The sequence below is a fragment of the Acanthochromis polyacanthus genome, chromosome 7 (assembly GCF_021347895.1).
Source record: "Acanthochromis polyacanthus isolate Apoly-LR-REF ecotype Palm Island chromosome 7, KAUST_Apoly_ChrSc, whole genome shotgun sequence".
Lineage (NCBI taxonomy): Eukaryota > Metazoa > Chordata > Actinopteri > Pomacentridae > Acanthochromis > Acanthochromis polyacanthus.
In genome coordinates this window covers 4,984,178-4,998,355 of record NC_067119.1, presented here as the reverse complement: position 1 = coordinate 4,998,355, position 14,178 = coordinate 4,984,178, and the positions used below count along the sequence as shown (strand labels likewise).

The window sequence follows — 14,178 nt, the reverse complement described above, 5'->3', positions numbered from 1 at the left end:
AGCTACAGGCGACTGAGCAAAGGGCTAAACATCACTGACATATATATAGATTGAACTAAAAATGTGCTGTTTTTCATAATCTGCAGAAAAAAACAACAACATTTAATTCCCTTGTCCCTATGCCAAAAAAATTAAAAAAAATGCAGTTTTAAAGGTAACTCGAGCCACCAAAACACTCCAAATATCATACAAATGTTAATAAATCTGTGTTTTACATCTAAAAAGTACAATTAGAATGTCATAGCTGCCTTTTTTTTTTTAACCCCAGTATGCAAAGTGATGTTACTCAGAGTTAAAGGACTTTATTCGATACTGGGGCAGCTTTTTACACTTAGGCCGGCCCGTTGCTATGGAAACTTTTTTTTTGGCGCACACCGACGTATCCGCACCTGAAAAAACATTGGCACTAATATTTGAACAGTTAACACTGAGGCACACAGGCAACAGAACTCTGGCAAACGTCCAGGATGGACTGTGTAAAACATTCATCGGATCCACGGCGAGTTAACATCGCAGAGGCAGTAAACAGGTCATTGGTGACCTCTCAGTTGTGGTTAAGAATGCAGAAGAAAAGAGACTGTGAAAAAGAAAAAAATATGAAGAAAGGCCATCAATTATATTAAAGCTACAGTACGGTGGAGTGAAACAGAGCTGCAGTGCTTCTACTGACTGCAGCTCCTTGAACTGATAATCTGCATGGGTTGATATCGATTTAAATTAACATTCACGTGCAGTTTTTCCTTATTTCTAAGCATTTAAATCAGAATCATGTCAAAAACTTCATTGTACGTTCAACAAAATTCAACTTTATAGTCATTTAGTTTCATCTTTGTGCACTTTTTAATCTAATAAAGCAACATCATGGAAGCCCTGTTCCTACCGGCTACATCTGCGATGTTTAATCAATTATTTAATCAGCTGACAGCTACTAGATTAATCAGCAACTATTTTGATCATTTCTAATCAATAGGGATGTCCGATATCTGCTTTTTTGCCAGTAACTGATATGCCGATATTGTCCAACTGTCAATTTCCGATTTCGATATCAACCGATACCGATACATTTGGGCTATTTAATTTTAGGTAACGTTACATTTCTCCTGTCATGGAATGAACACATCATGCCTAATTTTAGTTTAATGCCCCTTTGGATGCATTTTCAAATGCAACGAGGCTTTCCAAAGCATTATTTTATCGTTTTTCATGATAAGCAAAAAAAAAAAAAAAAAAAAAAAACAACAATAACGATATTGACCAATATTACTTTTTTATGCTAAAATTGGTGGGCAGATTTTGTCAGACTTCCTTAATAATCAGTTTTAGCTATTTTATAAAAAAAATAATAATTAAATGTCTCCGATTCCTGCCTCTAGATTTATAATATTTTCTGGGGGGGGGGTTTAAACTGTGACAGTAAACCAAATATCTTTAAGTTGTGGACAAAACATTTTGAGAAACACTGATTAACATTTTTCACAATTTTCTGACATTATTTAAACAAAACAACCAATGGATTCACAGAGAACTACAGGCAGAAAAATTAACAATGAAATAACCACTAGTTCTCTGGGTAGTGTGGTACCAGCTGGCTTATATGCTTGAGATGGGCATTAATAAACATTGACACATGCAACAAGGCTTTCTGAAGCATTATTTTTTTTTGGTTTTCACGACAGAAATAAAAGCTTAGAATGATATTGACAGATATTTTTTGCCGATACTGGTGGGCCAATATCACTGGACATCCCTAATAATCAGTTTTAACAAGAAAAAAAGTGAAATATCTCTCATTCCTGCATCTAGAATTGCAATAATTTTGGGTGGGGGGATAAATATGGAGTCACAGGAGTGCCACATCAAAATATAAATGAGGAAATATAAAGAGAAATAAATAAATAAATATGGAAATATAAAAATAATAAATGTCTTTGCCTTTACCTTTTCTGTTTTAACTTTTATTTATTTCTCTTTATATTTCCACATTTATTTATTCATTTCTCTTTTTATTTCCACATTTATTTATTTATATTTTGATGTGGCACTCCTGTGACTCCATAGTTGAACTCCTCTGACAGTAAACCAAACATCTTTAAATTGTGGACAAAACAAGTCATTTGAGGTCGCCATGCCAGGTTTTGAGAAGCACTGATCAATATTTTTAACAATTTTCTGACATTATATAAACACAACAACTAATGGATTAATTGAAATGATTATAGACTGATAAATTAATGACATAACCACTAGTTGTCTGGGGATTGTGGTACCAACTGGCTTATATACTTGAGATGGGCGTTAATGAACATGAATACATGCAAATCTAATAAAACAATAGCTATATCTCAGTATAAATACCAGATTAATAGTTTGCCATCTTATATTCAGGAAAATAATCATGTACAAAAACTGACATTTTTAATCAAACTAAACCAGACAGAATTCAGTACAAAAACCCTGACAAGTCATGATTTGAATCAGGAAATAAAAGCGTATAAAAGAAATGATGATAGATTATAAATCAGCTTTTTTTTTGCCCAACTTTATTTACTGCTGCCGACACATTTGCTCTGTTGCAAAAGCTGGAGCGAGGTTCAAAACCCAGATCTTTGCAGACGTTGCGAGAGGAAGCAATAATCCCAAACTTCCCTGCAAACACCTGCGAGTTTGCACCAGCAACCCCCTCGTTGTAAATCAGCTTCTTTCATGTCGACTCCAGTTCTGTCTGCTTCACTGTCCAAAGAACAGACAGGTTCAGTTATATTTCACATTAATGGCTGCTCAAATCCACTTTCCATCCCAGAAGCACTTTAAAAAGCCTCAACGGCCACAACAAGCACGGACAAACAGCCAATTTCTGCTCTTAGCCTCGCTTGGCGTCACACTGAAAAGAGAACAGGATCTGAATGTTTAAATTCACTAGAATTTGGAAAGGGTTGGTAATTTATACTAGTCGTTTGGCCCGTGCCCCATAATGAAAGTCTTAGAGGAATCACACGGTGGTAAAAGTGCAGGGACAGCACATATTTGGAGGCTAGGAGCTCACTTCATCTTCTGAGTGAGTGAAGGATTGCTGCTGGGTCATGGGGGCCGAGGCCCCAAAGTAAACACAGGTGTTGAGGAGGCAAGTGACTGGGGTTACCCCATCCAGTAGCTGAAGCAACACACACACAGTCACGGAGAGTGAATAATACTTCAGCGAAACATGTGCACCGCTGCAAGTTTGAGTTTCCCGTCAATTAACAAATATCTTATCAAGCCTCATTTAGGAGGGATAACAAGAATTTCACTATTAAATGATGGTTATTAGCGGCTAATGACCGGGTATTAAGCTAACTGGGATTCAGGCCTGTGTTTTAAGTGTTTTGTTTTTGGATTGTGGTCGTGCAGGTGGGCCGTGGAATTACTAGAAAAGCAGGGGGGGGGGGGGGAGGAGGCGAGCAGTCGTCATCTGGCTCGTTGAGAAAGTACATCTGTCTGAGAGCATCTGTCCTGCAGATATGAAATTACTGTTACAAAGCAGACGAGCTGTTGTGGCAGTAAAACGGGAGGAACTCAACAAAACATGATAAATCTGACTTCAGGAGCTTCGTCAGCATTAGAAGATCTGCTTTTTGGACCCTCAGATAGCTTTCCTAACCCAAGATTAAGACTTTCCTCACTAGAAAGACAACACCAGAGGTTATTTGTGCAAAGCTTCCTTAAACTATCTCACTTTGATGCAAGAATGCCTTTTTTCTATCGAGTAAATGGAAAAGTTGAAAAGGCTAAAGTAGGATGACTGTTGCAAAAAACAGGGATACAGAATGATAAGAAGCTATGGAGGTGCAGTGGTGGTGATGAAGGTTAAGGTGCCGGTGAGACAATAAAATGTGATCCAGGAAGTCCAGGCGAAGGCTTAAAGTCCTATCAGATGCACAGTAAACAGCTAAAAGTGGTTTATATCTCATCAGGACAACGGCAAAAGTGAGCTACCATAATGTACGCTTGCTTGTATTTAATTGAGATAGTGTAGAAACTTAGATGATGCTGCAGACAATCGGTTGATTGTCGCTTTTGTCTGTCCGTCTGCAGTGTGAACAAAAAGATAGACTTGGTGCAATTTCTCAAGCTGAAATTTAAAGTTGACAGTGTATATGCAGCAGTAAAAGTCGTGATTTGTTTTACATCGTTTCTACTACACAGCTCAGATTATTTTATTATACCTTAACTGGAAGAAACATTTATTTTTTGAGAATAAATTACAAAAACAAATTTGTTGTCTGCCGTTAAACCAAAGATTCACCAAACTGACTCCAAAACCTAAGGTCAAGCTGAAAAGTGAAGTTTGTGTGCCGTTCCACCCCTTGATTAGGCATATAAATTGTGCGCCTTCAAAAACTGCAATTTGTGTCGAGTCTCTAATTAACGATGTTGGTTTCCTCCTAAATGCAACCATGATCGTCTCTTAAAATAAATGAAACTTCCCCATCAGGAGGAGCCAGTTTGGGAATTCACATGGTTTCATTTTGGATGAAACTCAAACCGTCTGTTTCTTTGTGTATAAAATCTAATTAATTGTGAGAGAATAAAACGGTGTGCAGCGAAGAATCCTTACGTAATTGTAAGACAAATATTTCTGAAGTGTTAACACAGCTAGCATCCCCATAGCATAAAGCAGGAGCAGTAAGAAAAACATTCCCAGAGCCAGTACCTTGTAACACTAGCCACTAAAAGGATCTCATAACAACCACACCCTCCAGATGTTGCATTCAGAAACACCTGCCTTCACCTCAGCCGTGGTTCCAGTCACAGATTATAAAACGACGACATAAAAAAAAAAAAGACCAGAAACTGAAGCAGAAATGACTCGATGTACCTCTTGGATGTCACTGAGTTACAGACTTACGTAATGCTTTGTGCACCTCTGTTGGGGGTGAACAGCTGTTACTGCATATCGACTATCTTTTGAGTGTGTTTACACATGTATAAACACTCCACTACAGCACATACCAAAACCCAGAGGCCTTCTTCCTGCACCACAAACCTCCAAAACTCATGTTTTTAACCATTTACTCTCACCAATATCAAACCATAGGGCATGTTCTGGGCTTTCTGTTTACATATTCCTAATACCTTTTTGAGGAGATTATTGTTTTGTGTATATTTAGATGCATAGAAATAAATATCTGACAGTTCTTGGTTTCTAATGAACAAAATAATGTAGTAAAGAGTAAATTGTTTCTTGAGCCTCTGCTGCACTAGAAACTGAGACTTTACAGAGTCATTACCTGTCACAATGTGCTCAGAAAACTTTTTATTCTCTGACTCGTGGACATTTTATATATGAAGAGTTCATTTGAAAAAACGGGTAACTCCGTTTTCAGAAAACTCATTTTTATCGTTTACTTGAGATAATTTTTTTTTTCTGTTTTGTCATGTATTTTTCTACTGAGTCAAATCCACTCAATTTCAGTTTGATATTATCTCAAGTAAACAAAAGTTTTCTGAAAATTTATCAAAACAGTTATCTGTTTCTGAAAATGAACTCTTCATATGTATGATGACTTACTAAGAAGTGGATTAAAACAGTTAAAAGATGTTCTAAACAGTTCCTTCATTTTGATGCATGAAGTGGTATAAACATTTTTTCCATCAAATGTCCTTTTATTTTTGCTAAATGAAGTTGTCACTAGGTCGCAGTGTCATGTCTTTCCCATTAAGCATTTGATTTGAATGAAAGTGATACAAAATAGTGCAAAGAAAAGAAACCCACAAGTGTCATCCTTCCGTATAGTTGCAGGAGACCTGGTTTGTGCAGTGATCCACTTACATAAAGAAATCCCCTTCGTGTAATTCTTGATTAGTGGCCATATCTTGATTCTCACTCCATTATTGCTACATCCTAAATAACTAAGCTTTTGAATTTACAGCAAATTTCCTGAAAAGTACCATTGCAAGATGTAGCTTTTTGATTCTTCAACACTAAAAATAAAAATTTAAAAACTACACAACAGGTGAAAAATTGTTTTTGAAAATGGAAAGATGGTCATAAAATATAAAGTGGCAGATGCAAAGTTTGCCTTCAGGAATCGATACGCAAAATAAGTTTCTCATCCAGTTCTTTAGGATGCTGCTTTGTCGTCCATTTTCACCTTTTAAAATCACTGATAAGTAGAAAATAACCTCAATAATGTTGAGAGAAAAAGTGCACGTAAAATCTCGTCATCCTAGAAATGTACATATATTAGGTTTTGTAATACAGGGGGTCTTCGACTTATTTCGCAATTCTGTTCTTACAGATCGACAAAAGGCGATTCTCACCGTAAGTCGGAACTCCGGTGAAAATGTAAACAAAACCACTACATGCATCAGGATATTAGTCAGTTCTTCGGAAAAGTCATGTTTCCAGCGTTTTATTGTATCTAATTTCACTTGCATGGAGATGGATTTCCTTTTCTTCAAAGCACTGCCGTAAGAAGAGTCAGACTTACGCTTGGGAGCCTTAATGAAGGGCAGAAAGTTGGTGAACGTAGCACAATCCAAGGTGACTACAACCAGAGAACGTAAACAAAGCCATCTTATAGTGCCGTGTGACGACATATTTGTCAACTTTTGGTGCCTAAACCTAACCAAACCCTGACTAAATGTGCAAATAAACTGAAAGAAAAACAGAGTGAAAGCAACAATCAAAACAAGACTTAAATCAAAAAGTGTTACAGTAAGAATGGTCAAAATTGAGACGAAAACTCAAAAATCTTGGACTCCACACTTTTCCCCCTCTGCATATGTGATGATTAAATGGGGTGATAACATGGTTGAGAACCTGTTAGATTATGGAGGAAATCCCTACCGGTCAAATGTTGGTTATGTAATGGGCGGATATCATTTGAAATAGGTAGCCACAGAGACGCCAACCCTTGGTCAATGGACTACCGTTCTTACTAACATTTTGGTCGTCACAATCTTGGGTTTTTGAAGAGCAAGAAACCAAGGACATTGTGCATTTCTATATGGTAGTGACTTCCCAATCCAAAGGATTATTGTGTACTTTACAATATATGAGCCAATAATTTACAAAGTCAACATCACTTTGTACTGAAGGAGGCTTGAAATTAGCATTTGAGACCATAAATCAGCTGAAAAATGCTCAATGATCTAGCAAATCAAGGAAGAAGTAGGGTCACTTTCCCATAGACTTCTATGCAATCAGACTTCTTCATGTAAGCAGAGGAGTCGCCCCCTGCTGGTCATTAGAAAGAATGCATTTCTAAGGCACTTTGGCATATCAGACCTGGAAGCTACATCTGTTTCTTCTACATATCTGTGGTTGTTACCTGAGCTTTTCATATGATACCACCTCATGTTTTTTGTCAGCAGTCGAGATGTTTTTGTGGTGAAGGAATGCAATATTAAAATACCACAGTTTGCTTTCACTATGCGAAATTTTGACAAAGACGTGATGTGTAAAACTTGCCGTTCGTGTTACGTCTTGTTTGCTTTTCACCCGCTCATAAGTGGCTGTTGTTCGTGTACTTATATTCAGTATATTCACATGACAGCGCCACAGAGCTAGAACATGAGCAATTACTCATCTGTTTGCAAAACTTTCGTTATCTGTTTGGACAGCTGAGAGGACGAGGAACGGTAAAGAAATTCAATACACAGTAGCATATGGCCCCGAGCTCCAGCTTCACTGCAATTTCATCTCACTTTGCAAACAAATTTGATCTGCGCCGAGTTGTGTCCTCTTTCACGTGTGTGAAAACTTGCAAATAGCTCCCAGCTTAATTAATGGAATGTCATTAAAAAGTTCTCTGAAGAATTTGTAGCGTTCGTTTTGCAGATAAATAACCGGCAACTGGTGTTTTTCCGAGAGATTTTAATTTCGTGACGGTAACAGATGTTGCACTTCGAGATGATTTCTTGTTTTATTCGTGGGAGGGATCACCAGATTGAAGCTTTCATGAGTCTGCAGCTCTCGACAGTGCAGCAGATGGGAACTTTCAATAATACAATGATTCCTTAAGAAACAACACATACTGGACCAGAATATTTTTCCTCGGACTGCTTGGGAAAATGAATCTTATGGAAAATATTATTTTGGGCCGGCGGACGTCAAGGGAAATTCCACACAGCATGACAATTTACTTTATTTTGGGCTTTTTATAAAATCCTCTGTCACCTCTGATTACAATGAGCCGAATGTATCAGTTACACATGTGCTGCACATGATATTCTACCTGAGTTTTCTTTGTGTACTGTGGTCACCTTGGCTTTCGGGGGTTGTGGAGGCTGCACGTTGTGTGTTGGTGCGAGTTTTGTCATCTTTTTCATACAGAGATTCTATTAAGCTAAAATTAGATGTACGCTGTTGACAGATATCGTGGTCCAGGGAGAGAAAGGGCAGTTGTAATGTAAAAAGAGAAACTACTCCAATGTGAGAAGCAGCTCTAATCCCTGAACGACTGTTTCGCACATGTCAGCAGTGTGGTTTCTTCCTCATCAGTTCATTAGCTTACATTGTAATCCAAAGCAACACATATGAAATCATTTAAAAGTATTTTTCAGCCCATTTCAACTGCTAATTAGCCAAGAATTTCCTTAGCAACAGCATTCTTAAAGGCCTATTTCTTATTCTGCTTATATCCCAGTGCAGCTACTCGGGAGTTGGAAGCTTCTCCGCAACTTTGGACAAAACAAAATAAAACAATTAAACCACAGACTGGAGACCTCGTCCTACAGATCTCGCCTCAGGAAACGCTTTACGCGACGCTCAATCAGTCGTAATGATCCTCCGCCTGCAGCACGAAGCAGAAGTACAAAGATGAAGATGACAGTGGTGCTTTAAAGCCTGGAAGCCTGATGGGAAGAGCTATATGATGTGGAAACCACTTCCTCCCCATCATCAGGGGCACCGAGCTATAGCGCGCTGGGTGTGGGTAAAAACAGAAGGTTTCTATCAGATAGAGTATGATCAAACATCAGAGGGACCCAGTCTGAGGGTGCAGGATGTGAGAGGAAAAAAACAACAAAAAAAAACTCAAAGTCATTGCTGCGGAGGGTCATTATAAATGAGAGTCCCTTGGATGTAAAGAGGAGGAAATTACAGCAGGACCATTTGGATCTAAAGACGGCATCATGGTCAGAATCACCATTTCATATATATATATGGTAAGAGTATTTCTGAGTGTTGTTTGAGCCTCTTTTAGCGTTGTCTGCACAAAATAAAAGAAGTGGAATAGTGGACCTCCTGAAGATCCTTTTTACTTGGAAATATTATAGCTGTCATAATTTTTATAAAATATGAACAAATATCACTGTTTCCTAGCACAAACTGTTTCTGTATCTTCTGCATCTACTTGACTACAGTGCAAACATTTTACTAACATTTCATTTCTCGTTAGCCAAGATCAGTTTTTAATTTTAGCTGTGGCTAGCCGTGACCGTCAGCGGTTGAAATGACAAATACCCGCAGCTCAAATCAGCTGTGGCTAATAAATGGCAACTCCATGAGTAACGGCAAGCCAAAATAAAACTCGTCTGTTTCGTGGTCGAAATGGTGTCTGCGAGTCAAAAGATCATTTACAAGAAAAGAACCTCCGGTCTGTGAAACAAGGATCTACGTATCCGTTTAGATTCAGTATAGGCAAAAACTAGAAAATAAGGAAGTCAGACCATGGATAAACAAAAACTGGATCAGGGCGTTAAAATAAATAGGAGTTCCTGCTGTGTTATGAGTTTTTAAAATTTCATTCATCTCAATGAGAGGATCAACTAAGATGTTGAAAACTCCAGTAATGCTTGCAGAAGTTGTCAGTTTTAAAGCAACAAACAGAGCTCAGAAAAAATTATGACCATATGCTTTAATGCCACTATTTCACTGATGTTTGCTTTCTTTGTTTTCTATACCTGTAAACCAATTTATCCTGAAAAAAAGAACATTAATATCACTTTAAAATAGGGCTGGGACTTTAATGTCATTAATTAACTACAGAAGAAAACAATGCATTTAATCGCACCTTTCTCAGATCCCTAATTTCTGGCACACTGGTAACACTGATGCACATTCAGCCCAGTAGGTGGCGCTAATGAACCTAAAAGTCTGTTTGCAGCCGCGAAGAAGATGCAAAGTGATGTCAAGGAAGTTTGGTGAACAGTGAAGAAAGATGAGACGCATTGAGCTTGTTGGGCAGAAAGTTTTCTTCTAAAAATCTTCCTGATGTTAGCTTGGATAAAAGCATGGTTGTGTGCAAATTGTGCAACAAAGAGTTTTCTGATCACCTCAATAGTAAACATGTTGCTGTTAGCACCAGAGCTAATGTTAGCTACGACAGTCCTGGTCCAGGCAAACGGTGTAGCCATCCCTCAAACCACTTTAAGACATTGAAAGTGCTTGAGTTTGCAAAAAGTCTTAAAATGTTGAATATAATCACTATGATTGCATGTTCAGTTTGCAGTAATCTGTGAATGTAGTAGACGGATGAAAAATGCCGATAAATAGAAATGAAACATTTTGGTTTAAGTTCACATATGTCTATTCATTGATTCAGTTGTCAACCAAAGTTTATTTGAATTGGAAAAACACCAGACCACAACTAAACAAAACCTTATTGTGATTGTAATGTGGTTAAAAGCTGCAGATAAATGCTAACAAGAGACCCTAAGTTAGCATAATTTCGCCAAAGTACGCTGGTGTGCTAAATGTTGTAAGGACAGATGTTTTATTAATGTGAAATATGCAAGGTCTCCTACAACATCCAGGTCAAACGACGGCTTCTTATTTATTATCGGTTGCACCAGCTGGTTACAAACCGTCGTATATTTCCATTCGAGTGCTGCACGGTGGGCTGTCGTGGTGAGCTGAAGCCTGGCAGGATGTGTGGCTCTGGACAGCACAGGCAAGGGGGAGAGCTCCAAATTTACACACCCGTCCAAAATCACAAAGTGCAAGGAAGGCAATTGGTTTGACAGCACATGTAATAGAGACTGCAAAACCTCGTCGCCCAAGGGCCCTCGCCAGAGTAGCAGTGGCGGAGAGTGGCGGGGGTTTGGTTCGCTAAAAATGAGCCTGGGATCAGCTTTGTGAGGCTTCTCGTGTCAGTCACATCCACAATCTTATTTTTGCTAAGATTCTGGAGGCTGGATCCGCAGTGAAAATGTATTCGCTGTGCGTGTTCGTTGCGCTGGTTTTGCTTGGCACCGCCGGTGATGGCTCACTTTTAATATAGAGTAGAGCGTTAGGTAGCGGAGAATTCTTGAGGCGGACTGTAAAAACGTAGCAGCACAATGGACAATGAGCGTGGCTGTGGTTTGGACTGCGGGGAGATCGCGGGGAGCCTGATGGAAACCTCACCGGGCTGCCATGAGCACGCGAGGTCAGGACATATGCTGACATGGACTTCTGGGCTGGATCCAGAGCTGAGAGGAAACGGAGGCCTCACGTCTGCTCAGCAGTGCTCCCCTGCCCCTCTTGTTTGTCTCTCACTTGATATCAAATGTTTCTCCACGCAAAACAACCGAGATCTCCAGTATGGATGTGTTCCGTTTGCACCGGACTGACTTTCAACATCTGGCAGGAGGTCGGGAAGGTGGGAGGATTCATTCAAAGAACAAGAGGTGTTCTGCTGAAATCAAGTACTTGGACGGGAGTCAGTTTAACAAATCCAGGTGGAAACCGGATCCAGAATTGGAAGCAGCTATCAGAACCCAGCACTCGTGAAACCATTTGTTGACTCTGACCGGCCGTCAGCTCCCCCGCTAACCAAACAACCGCACAAGTGACTAAGCATCCCATTCATCCAAGCTTCCTTTTTCAATCACGTATTGAGTTTCACTTGCATCTGATGAGAGCAGCGGGTCTTTTGTTTGGTCTTTTTGTGATCCTCCTCCACCTTGCTGCCTTTCACGGCCAAGCTGTCAGGAGGAGCATGCTGTCCTTTTAAAAAAAAAAAAAAAAACGAGACGGGGCAACATCTGATTAGCATTCACCGCACCATCTCCACTCCCTTGGTATTTTATTACCACAGGTGCAGGGGCATTCATTGATCAGATGCACGCTATAGGCGAGGTTAGCTCCTTAATTGAAAACAGCTCTATTTATACACCTGCAGGCACTAAAGGTCTCCAAGAGAGCACGGGGAGGTTGAAAAGAAGAGAAAGGAAGGAGGAAGGGGGGGAGAAAACACAGAGCAGTGACAGAGCTCTGAAAAAAGACATGCCTTGGGAGACGTAGGTTAAGGCCCAGGAGAAGGCAAAAGGCATTCCCAAAACAGCATGGCTACCCGGTGCCACGGGAGGATTAGCATGCAGGTGCAGAAGTCTTTACCGGAGAACACATGTTGGAAACAAGAGGCACAAATAAATGCAAATCTAAACCAAACTTCCCCTCTGAATTCGTGTATGGTTAGCTCTTTGGTTTTTCCATTTCAAAATGAAATGAGAAAAAAAAAAAAATTTGGGGGGGCGTTTTAAAAGGGAAGAGAAAGAAAAACTGCGTTTTTACCAATTTTAAGGTTTAAACAAAACAAAAAAAAAAACGTTTTCCCTTCGGCAGACCATTTGGAAGCGGAACCAGAAATTACATTTTTCAAATTAAATTATTCTCCATGCAGAACCTCCTGATGCTCATTATAGAGCAATGTGGAGCTTTATGGTGACGCAAAGTGTCGCTGATTTCTGCGAGGGTTTGTGATTCTCAAGAAGAATAAAATTGGATAAGGGCTCTATTCCAGCCATTCTTGATATGTGCTCGTGGTTCAGACCAGCTCAAAACTGTTCTTCCTCGGCAACTTCCAGTGTTGCAACAAATTAAAACAGCCGTATTTTGTATTTCGGATTTAAAAAGCTCGAGCAAAAATCCAACAGTGTATTTTTCACTAGTTAAATTTTCATTTTTCACTTCCACATTTAATTTTGAAAAACTGAAAAAAAAAATATCACGGTTTGTTTTTTTTAGATTTTATTTTGAAACTGAAACCATACACGGATTATTCCTCTTTTAGCAGATGGATTTTTCTTCTTCGTGAGCCGAAAAACAGCCACATTTTGTTTGTTTACCGCGCTACCGCCGCCAGTTTTTGCAGCCCGGCTCATTTTTCAGACGTCATATTGATTGTGCTCGACCACGTTGCAGGTGGTACTTTGCATCCTGAGGCCCGTGTTTTCACAATGCGACCATGACAGGAGGTCAGTGCGGTGAAAGTCCAATCAGAAAACCACAGAGGAAAGAGCAATCTGCATTTCAACAGCGCTCAAAACCTGCCGCTTCTGATGGAAAAAGTCTGTAAATTCTGCGCTGGGTGTTTTTTTCCTGCCTTGTCAAGGTCTTTTGCAAGATGTCAAATATCCAAGTGTGGGAAAGCAGTGAAAGCTGTTAATTATTTCAAAAGGCATACATGAAGAAAAAAAGAGAATATGTTGGCGTATAGTCGCCTAGAGGTTTGTTGGCAGCGGAGCAATAATCCAAACAGCAGGTGAAATGTACCAAAATACTTCACCCACACTTCACTCTCAGGTCACATAATTACAGACCAAAGTGTGAGAAAACCTCAAAGATGGCAGATGTATCCGATGATTACTTGAGGATTAAGTTTAATCTAAAGAATGAACATTAATTTGCTGGAAGCTATCACTTACTTAGAGCGGGATCGCATCCAATGTAAAGTTTTTTTCTTTTTGCAAAAATACGACGTTGTTAATTACCTTGGAGGGGATTTAAAAAAAAAAAAAAAAAACACACACTTGCCGCAGCTCGACTAGCTCAAAATAGACTGGAAAATTTATGGGTGATTCTTTCCCAGAAACGGCCAATTATTAACGGAGCTTTTGTTTTATCTGTCCGATGGACAGCGCTGATGAAAAGCAAGGTAATTGATACTGGCAACAAGCACATAAAATTAGAGCCAGGAGTGGATATTTTGGGACTAATATTTCGAGTACTGCAAAAACAAAAAACATTCAAATGGCTCCGGCAGATGGGAAACCGGTAGAGTTTTAAATCTGGCACCTAACAGCTCTTCTGATTGTTTCTCGACACGGATCCTGTCAGATTCAATACAAAAGAGGCTATAAAAGGGAAACAACTCTGCACACTTGCGGTGCTAACACTCATTAAGCACATGCGTCTGGTTAAGACAACGTTCGGTTTAGATGCTGAAGGAATAATCCACTGAAAACATATCTACAGAAGATAAATGTTCA

At 39.3% G+C, this 14,178-nt stretch overlaps 1 protein-coding gene across 1 annotated transcript in view; it reads right to left on the bottom strand.

Annotated features, from left to right (window-relative positions):
- Positions 1 to 14,178, bottom strand: part of cfap299 (cilia and flagella associated protein 299) — a 122,800-nt gene that overhangs the window by 99,638 nt on the left and 8,984 nt on the right. The window lies entirely within an intron of this gene.